Source organism: Pleurodeles waltl, chromosome 12, assembly GCF_031143425.1.
Source record: "Pleurodeles waltl isolate 20211129_DDA chromosome 12, aPleWal1.hap1.20221129, whole genome shotgun sequence".
NCBI classification, from domain to species: domain Eukaryota; kingdom Metazoa; phylum Chordata; class Amphibia; order Caudata; family Salamandridae; genus Pleurodeles; species Pleurodeles waltl.
This window is the reverse complement of record NC_090451.1, coordinates 167,370,776-167,379,830: the sequence shown is the minus strand read 5'-3', so window position 1 is coordinate 167,379,830 and position 9,055 is coordinate 167,370,776.

Here is a 9,055-nt window from a genome sequence, read left to right as displayed (position 1 = left end):
AGAAGTGCACAAGGTCCCCTTTCAGTTCAATCCTGTCTGCCAGTGTCCCAGTAGGGGGCGTGGCAGTCCTTTGTGTGAGGGTAGGCTACTGTTCTTTGACATGCAAGGCCCTCCACCCTCCCAGCCCAGGAAGACCCATTCAAAATGCAGATGTATGCAAGTGAGGCTGAGTATCCTGTGTTTGGGGTGTGTCTGAGTGAATGCACAAGGGAGCTGTCAACTAAGCCCAGCCAGACATAGATTGTAAGGCACAGAAGGATTTCAGTGCAGAGAAATGCTCACTTTCTAAAAGTGGCATTTCTAAAATAGTAATATTAAATCCAGCTTCACCAGACAGCAGGATTTTGTATCACCATTCTGGTCATACTAAATATGACCTTCCTACTCCTTTCGGATCAACAGCTACCACTCAAGCAATGTATGAGGGCAGCCCCAACGTTAGCCTATGAAGGGAGCAGGCCTCACAGCAGTGTAAAAACTAATTTAGGAGTTTTACACTACCAGGACATGTAAACTACACAGGTACATGTCCTGCCTTTTGTCTACACAGCACCCTGCCCTAGTGATTACCTAGGGCACACCTTAGGGGTGACTTATATGTAGAAAAGTGGGAGTTTTAGGCTTGGCAAGTACTTTTAAATGCCAAGTTGAATTGGCAGTGAACTTGAACACACAGGCCTTGTAGTGGCAAGCCTGAGAAATGGTTAGGGGCTACTTATGTAGGTGGCACAACCAGAGCTGCAGGCCCACTAGTAGTATTTAATTTACAGGCCCTGGGCACATGTAGTGCACTTTGCTAGGGACTTACAAGTAAACTAAATATGTCAATTGGGTATGAGCCAATGTCACCATGTTTTAGGGCGAAAGGATATGCACTTTAGCACTGATTAGCAGTGGGGAAGTGCTCAGAGTCCTAAAGCCAGCATAAATGAGGTCAGAAAAAGAGAAGGAAAATGTTTGGGGGTGAACCTGCAGAAAGGTCATTTCCAACACTGAGAAAATTGAAATTCCTGGTGACACCAAATCCTAAATCCCACAGTTCTCTCGATGCTGTACGCTGCTCAAACACTATGGAAGACCTGGTTGGCAAGTTAATTCCTTACAAGGACAACAAGCAGATTTGAGATGTATACCCACTCACAGTTCCTTATGTATTGCATGCTGTGCAGTATCCAGCACAATGCAGGAGACTGGGGGCCATCAAATTTCCAACCTGTAGGCTGGTACCAAGATCCATTCATCATAGCTGCAAAGATTTCAGTTTGAGTATGTGTAATTTTTCTATGATCCCATTTGCTTATGTGTGACATTTTAATGCATTTTGTGTGGCACAAAGAGAGATGATTTATAAACGAATAAAACAAACTAGCTAAAGCAGTGAAATAAGTTAGGTGTCAATTTTTACCCTCTTGGTGCAATATAACGCTTTAAAAGTGGTCTTCATACATCCCAGCATGCAAAGTGATATTGGCAAAAAAGCCCAGACAGATCCAAGAGTCAGGTCCCATAAAACAAGGGACCACTTGCCAGCTATGCCATGGGCTTGTCACTTACATATCACCACAATACACATTTGCACACAGAGACTCACAAATACCAACATACATACAGACACACTCAGAATTTCAAATACTGGAATTTTTTCTGTTTAGTTTTGTGTTTTTGATAAATGTAGGAGCTGCAAACATTAACTTTATTTTCATCAAAACCACTGCAGCTTGTATTGTATTAGCACAAATGAAGTTGATCAAAGCTAGGAATCCCAGAATGAAGTATAGTGTTAAATGATGGCTCCCGACTTGACTATGCATTTTATAGAAATACCCTCAGGAAATTCAATTTTTACAATACTTGTTCTCTTCAACGTAAGTGGGAGAAAGACAGAGTATGCCTTACTGGCATTTTATCCTGTGATTCTCTGATGATTAACTGCCCTTGACGGTAGGGATTTCAAACACGGAGCTACCTCATGATAAATCAACATAGCAACATTAAATTTCAAACAGATCATCACACCAAATCTCACTTAACTGACTGGAATTACAGCAAATCTCTTTGAATAGAGACTCAGACACTGAGAAGAAAGGATGCATCAAGTAATGAACATGCGATGCAGCTGCCTTAATCGTACTGCTTTCCATGGAATTAGAAATAATGCTTAGTCTATACAAAATGTAGTCCAAAATCAATTGACTTTGTCCATGCAAAACCAAAGCATCCTTTTCTGACTCTCGTTACTTCCGCTCATTCTCTCCTATGTTATCACTTTCAATCAACGCTCGCTTCCTTCCCGTCTCGTCCTTCTTTCTTGTCTCTGCAATGCCCATTTTTATTTCCTTCTGTGTTTGGCAAACAGCAGCCCATTTCCTTGGCTTGTGAATTTTAACCTCAGGCATACCTCTGAAGTCAAGTCCCCCGTGTGCTTCACTCGCGGACTTTCCCCTTCTTTCTGCCCCAGTTTAGCTCCAACTATATGCTTCTTTTCGTGTCTGAGTAAAGTGCTGACTCTGCATCAAGTATGATGGTTTACTTTGAATATACCAGTAATGTAAAATAAATGTTAGCGGATCGATTAATACAATGTAACTACATTGCTTGAAAGTGGCCAAGTCAGAAAAGCATGTATTAGTACAACAAGTAGTAAACAGAAGTACTAATTCACATATTTCACATATCAAAAATGTATTTGTGAATTGGACTCTTTGTTTGAAACGTAGTGGAGCATGAACAATTATTTTCGTGTGCGCCAAAAGAGTGACCATTAAAAAAGTAACTGACAAAGCTGAAACATTAATTTAGGGTTATGTTAAGTATTATGGGTACACTTAGTTATGAATATGTTAAGTGGTAAAACAGGGCTACTACTTCATGTACTCATAAATGCATTTTTGAATTGTCCCCATGGTTCTTAGAACCCGTGCAGAAACTGGTACTTGTGTCAACTGAGTTCGTTGTTGCTTTATGGCTGAATTGATATTTTACTTTACATACGCATCTTGCGAGCAAAGTTGGAAGAATTGGGATGCAAGGATAAACATGCCTCAATAAACTACCTAAGCATAATACGGACAAAGGTGAGAGTTCTATATTATAAATCATGAGTCGCGGGTGTTTCAAATGATTTATTTTCATAATTGTAATGCTTCAAAGAAATAAGTAATAAAGGCCTGATATGCAAAGGTGTTTGGCGATTGCAAAGTCCGTTATTTACGAAAACACAGGGTTTGAGACTGCAAAGCACATTTTTGCAACTACCAAAGCTCTTTTGTGCCCCTCTCTGAATTACATCTAGGAGATGGCTTTAACAAAACCTTTCTTTTAATAGAAGCACCTGTCCCTTTAAGGTACACTGGTCCCTTTTAAAAAAGATAATCCTGATAGGAGTTCCAAAAAAGGGACTGAAGTCTCCTCTTCCTTGCAGGCCTCTATTTCTGCATTTGCAGGCATTCTAAAGGGGCTGCATGATGCCTCTGTCCTATTAGACATTAAGTAGAAGGTTTTGCGATCTACTGCAAATACTCGTTTAATGATGGGACTGATCAGTACATCTTTCACAAAACTAAATCAAGATCAGGTCTCCACGGAGTCAGTCTACAAAAACACTGACGTCCTGGCCTTTAGCAGATCAGGTCCTCAGTTACAAAAAAGAACGTAGTTTGAGACCAGGACAACTTCAGAAAATTCAACTTGTCCCATGTAAAGATTGAGTAGCCCATTATATATGCTCCATTGGATCCTAGTACTTGTACGTGTGATATTTTCAATGCAGACATAAAAGCTTATCTTTTTGCTTGGAAACAGACATTACATAACTCATTGTCACTTGAAGCGGTGGGAGCCTTTTGTAGATATCTTCTTTTTGCCAATAGTACAATTCAAATCTCAAGAGCTGTTTTAGTTTAGAGTTGCCACTTGAACGTTGGGGTATAGGTTGAGTGAGTTATGTGGCGTGGAGAGCAGGAAGAAGCTCAGAGGAGAAAATGGAGGATACAAACATCTATATGAACTAGCACTTGCAAAGCCAATATGTCTCGCTTTCAACGGCCGAGCTACTTGTAAAGCAGAAATGTGTTATATATTGAAAACAATATATCTGTCAACAGGCACCTAGAGATATCTGTAAATGAACCTAAAAAGGATCTTGAACTGTTGAACCGTGGCATAGATCATCACCAGAGGAGAATCAATGATAGAGCAGTACAGGGAGACTGAGGGCCTGATTCTGATGTTGGAGGGCGGCGGGAGCCGCCAGAAGACCGTACCGCGGTCGAAAGACCGCGGCGGTCATTCTGGGTTTCCCACTGGGCTGGCGGGCGACCGGCAAAAGGCTGCCTGCCAGCTCAGTGGGAAACAGCCTTCCCACGAGGACGCCAGCTCCGAATGCAGCCGGCGGAGTGGGAAGGTGCGACGGGTGCAGTGGCACCCGTCGCGTATTTCAGTGTCTGCATAGCAGACACTGAAATACATAGTGGGGCCCTCTTACGGGGGCCCCTGCAGTGCCCATGCCATTGGCATGGGCACTGCAGGGGCCCCCAGGGGCCCCGCGGCACCCCCTACCGCCATCTTGTTCCTGGCGGGAGACCCGCCAGGAACAGGATGGCGGTAGGGGGTGTCAGAATCCCCATGGCGGCGGAGCGCGCTCCGCCGCCATGGAGGATTCTCAGGGGCAGCGGAAAGTCGGCGGTACACCGCCGACTTTACGTTTCTGGCCGCGGCTGAACCGCCACGGTCAGAATGCCCAGCGGTGCACCGCCAGCCTGTTGGCGGTGCTACCGCGGTCATTCGCCCTGGCGGTTTTTACCGCCAGGGTTAGAATGACCACCTGAATCTTGAAGGAAGCAGTCTAGTTTCATGACCCTAACTAAAGGATCAAATGCTTGTCAATGGCATTTTAGATATTGCAACCATATAGTCTCATATCACAAGGAAACCCACCATCAGGCATATCTTGGCTGCTGTCTTCCAAGCCATTTTAGACATGATAGGAACACCTACAATATAATCTTCAGAAGTCTTCTTTCAAACCATTTTATAATGGCACTTTAGTCCAATCGGATCAGTTGGAGTAATGCAGGAGTACAGCTGCCTGAGCGCATTCACTTCTTTCAATTGAAAGCACAGAAAGGGGTTATATGAAAGGTTTGCTTTTCAACTCTTATTGGATAGTTCTGATTTGATTTAAAATGTATATTTCGGCATACTGATCTTCTGTACTTTTAATGTGGGTCTCCATTGGATTCACTGATTCTGTGTGTAGGGAGAGGGAGAAGATTCATCCTTGGTATGGAGTCGTATTGTGTTAGTGTTGGGCTGCTACGGGTCAGAAATAAACATGTGAGTGCTTGTTTTCTGCATTTTCCATCACTCTTCACAAGTTGAGCTAAGCACTGATTGCTGAACTCTGTTACAGCGCCTCAAACTTCCTTTCCTATGGTGTCTATCTCAGTGTCGCACATAATGACACTTCTGGTGATGTCACTTCTGGTGATGTCAACACTTCCTACATTACAAGGTTCACAGGAAGTACCTTGTGGCTCGGTACGAAAACCTCGTCCTCTACACATTTACACATTCCTTCCTTCGCACATTGTCCTACATTCAAGGTACATTAGTCAGTCACTCTGAACTCCTTCCAGGCAACTCTGACCTATTTTACAGCAAAGAATACTAGAAACAAGTACCTACCACACTTCATAAAACCACATGGACATTTAGCCAAAAAGCTAAACAGTCCCCCAGCTGAACTAATGCACCACATCACATTCAATCACAGAGCCACAGATTACTCACAGTCTGTGCGTAAGTGATGCTACCCACCACCTGTCACTTCATCAAACCCAGGCCATTTAACCACAACACTGCACCCCTCAGTTAATACTTACACACTTAGAATGAAAGACAAACTACCCCATCACACTACTCTAAAAAATAGAATGTTAAACAAGCAAGTGATTCTGGATCCCAAACAAACAAGCATTACCATGCTGTGCACTTCAATCTGCTGAAGGAAACTCACTTTATGTAGACTATACTGCTTTACTCATACAGTGTGTAGCATCCTCCCTGGCCTTGGTAAGGGCCAATGAATATGTCAAATGCGGAGCTATGTATTACATGTCTTTATTTATCTGCATGTAATTGCAAACTCAACATTCTAAACCTGCAATGTCTTCACCACGTTCTCAGACTCACATTATCACTCTACGGATTCCATCAGGAGCCAAACGTGTTCTTTCATTGACACTCACACAACATTACATCTCCCCCTCTGTTAAATATTTTTTTTTTTTTACACTCATATGCACAATCTTATCTCTTTAATAAGCCATCTTGGTGCGTTAATGACTCGTCCTGATTATGTCTTCGGAAACTGGTAATCAGCAACAGGAATGTCCATAATCTACAATGGCAATGCAAGTGCAACAGCAGTCTGTGGTGTTACAATTGTCTCTTCTGATCCAATCTCTTTGTTGACATCAGTATCTGATGAGCCACATGTCTGAAATGAGAGGAGTCTCACATGATGGATTTCCCAGGATCTCCTCTTACACTCATTTGCACAATCTTATCTCTTTAATAAGCCATCTTGGTGCGTTAATGACTCGTCCTGATTATGTCTTCGGAAACTGGTAATCAGCAACAGGAATGTCCATAATCTACAATGGCAATGCAAGTGCAACAGCAGTCTGTGGTGTTACAATTGTCTCTTCTGATCCAATCTCTTTGTTGACATCAGTATCTGATGAGCCACATGTCTGAAATGAGAGGAGTCTCACATGATGGATTTCCCAGGATCTCCTCTTGTAAAAGCAAATTATTTTGCGTGTTGTCTTCTGGCATAGGCCTTCATTTTCTTTTTATGATCCGAGTCTTTTGAATGGGTCTCTTCATCAGTTTTTGATCTAGTGTTGGTCATCAATGTTGTAGGGCTTTCACCTGTGGTCGAGTGGGTAGTCGAATGGTAAGCTCGTAGGGTAGAATTCATGAAATTCTTAAGGTCGAGCTTTTCTAATGCAGCATGCCAAACAGTTTTCTTTAAAGTACTCACAGGGCAGGCTTTAGTGCTGTTGGCGCCCTTTGCGACAGTCTTTTTTGGCGCCCCGCACTCCATGACCATCTCCACGATTCACTCATTACCACCCGGCAAATGTGACCCTAATCTCTCCATAGCCCCACTTTCATATACATTCATTTGTTTTAAAGTGCTTGCAAACACTCAGCTATCCACATAAAATATAGCTCTGTTCTTTGCAGCAGGCATATTAACCCTCTAGGCTACTACATGGCGAGTCAAAGCTGCCGCTAGACAAAACTCCCATCTCTCTCCCTAGCAGGAACATTAATCACAAGAGGTATCTTGACATTTTAATTGTTTCCTGAAGGCTGGACGCTCAAGGAACTTTCAGCAGGTGCTTTTGAATTGTAGGTTTAGTAAGTTATTGCTAAACACAGCGCCCCCTGAGGTCAGCGCCCCCAATCCAGGTCAGCACCCGGTGCGGCTACACTTCTCACACCACCCTAAAGCCAGCCCTGAGTATGGTCAAAGAGGTGTGCTCCTCTGATGCTTGACATTAAGAATACTGAGTAAGTCTCTGAGTTCTCAACTATTGAAAGGTGGGCCATTGCCAGATTTTAAAATTGCAGGAATGCCCCATGTCGCCTATTGAAAACTCTTTCCTGAATTATGGATGGGAAACCTTCTATTAATAGAAAGAAGGAGTATTCATCCATAATCACCATCAGGTGATGCCCATTGTGAAGTAGACCCAAAAAGGCAACAGCAATTCTTTCCCATGCATGCTTTGGCAATTGTCATATTTAAGCGGTGTTGAGTAGTGTCCGATGCCAAGCAGTTACAAAGCGACAGACCGTCAACTCTCTTTCAATTCTTTCATAAAGATGAGGGAACCAGACTCTATCTTGTAGAGCTCGTTTTGTGGCAGCAATTGCACTATGGCCTTCAATTATCTGTTGTTGCAGACTTCCTGAAATGACAATTCTCGTACCCCTCAGGATAATGCCTTCTTGTGTGGCTGACAGTTCATCTTTGACATGTTTAAACTTCTGGCATTCACTGTCACTGGTAAGACGTGTAGTATGTTGGTTCCATGACTATTGTATAATAATTTCTTTCAGTATTACCATGTCATTATTCCGACTCATTGCTGTGACAATCTGTTCCAAGAAAATGGAAACTGATGTGGTTGATTTCACAATGGAGTTTATGTAAGCCTCAGCTGGCTTAGATGGGGACCTTGACACTGTATAAGCACTCTGGAGAAGTAGTTGACAGAGATTTGATCTTTCCCTGGATGATGCACAATTGTGTAGTTGTACTGTTGTAGATCCCAAAGTTCAAAGCGCGGCGGCATCTTTGCCTTTGGATTGCCAAAGATAGTCAACAATGCTTGAAGATCTGTCACAAGCGTGAAAGATTTTCTGTATAGGCACACACGGAAATGTTCATAAGCCCACACCACTGCCAAACTTTCTTTCTCAGGCTGTAAATAAGCACCTTCAGACTGGGACAAACTTTTGCTTGAGTACGCTACAATACAATGTCTCTGACCATTTGGGTATCCATCGTGCTGTGGAAGGTTTGCACCCAACCTGATTGGGCTAGCGTCAACAACAACTTATGTGTGTAACTTTAAAATACGTCATTCCTTTAATATTTTCAATTTATTGTTTGATTCTCTTAAAACTTTACTCGCATTCATGTGACCAGTGACATTAACTCTCTCAATGGAGCACTTACAGTGACAAAGTCTTGTATGTATCTAGAACAACAACTAGCCATGCAAAGGAATGAATGTAACATGGAACCATCTTGTGGGGGACTGGCAGATGACAATGCTTGTACTTTAGCAGGATCGTGTGTCATGCCCCCATCAGAAATGTTATGGGCAAAGAATTTTAGCTTTGTCTTATTGATTTCAGATTTCTCAGCATGTGGAATGAAGCCTGCATCAACAAGTAAACAACATATTTGCCTATCGTGCTTCTTCTGTGTAGCTCTGAAAATGAATATGTCATTGCTATAGTTGAAAGCTTT